The sequence below is a fragment of the Penaeus monodon genome, chromosome 30 (genome assembly GCF_015228065.2).
Source record: "Penaeus monodon isolate SGIC_2016 chromosome 30, NSTDA_Pmon_1, whole genome shotgun sequence".
Taxonomy (NCBI): Eukaryota; Metazoa; Arthropoda; class Malacostraca; order Decapoda; family Penaeidae; genus Penaeus; species Penaeus monodon.
This window is the reverse complement of record NC_051415.1, coordinates 29,682,338-29,682,574: the sequence shown is the minus strand read 5'-3', so window position 1 is coordinate 29,682,574 and position 237 is coordinate 29,682,338. Positions and strand designations below refer to the sequence as shown.

At 37.1% G+C, this 237-nt stretch overlaps 1 protein-coding gene across 1 annotated transcript in view; it reads right to left on the bottom strand.

Moving 5' to 3' along the window:
• The window catches only part of LOC119592690 (dynein regulatory complex subunit 3-like), a 23,159-nt gene that overhangs the window by 13,245 nt on the left and 9,677 nt on the right, over positions 1–237 (bottom strand). The gene's annotated exons all lie outside the window — the stretch shown is intronic.

Here is a 237-nt window from a genome sequence, read left to right as displayed (position 1 = left end):
TTATGCATGACAATTATTTAAAAAAGGTTTTGGTAAATGGTACCACTTATTACCTTTTTTTAACGTCGGTAAGTATTTACATGAAATTTGACCCATCCCTAAAATTACATAGCTAGTCTCGCTTCTCTCTTCCGGCCACTTTCAACTTTCAACCGCTGTTTATGTGACGCCATTGTATCGCCATGGTGCTACTACGGCATCAATCGAAAAGACTGACATTGAAACTCATCCAAATTT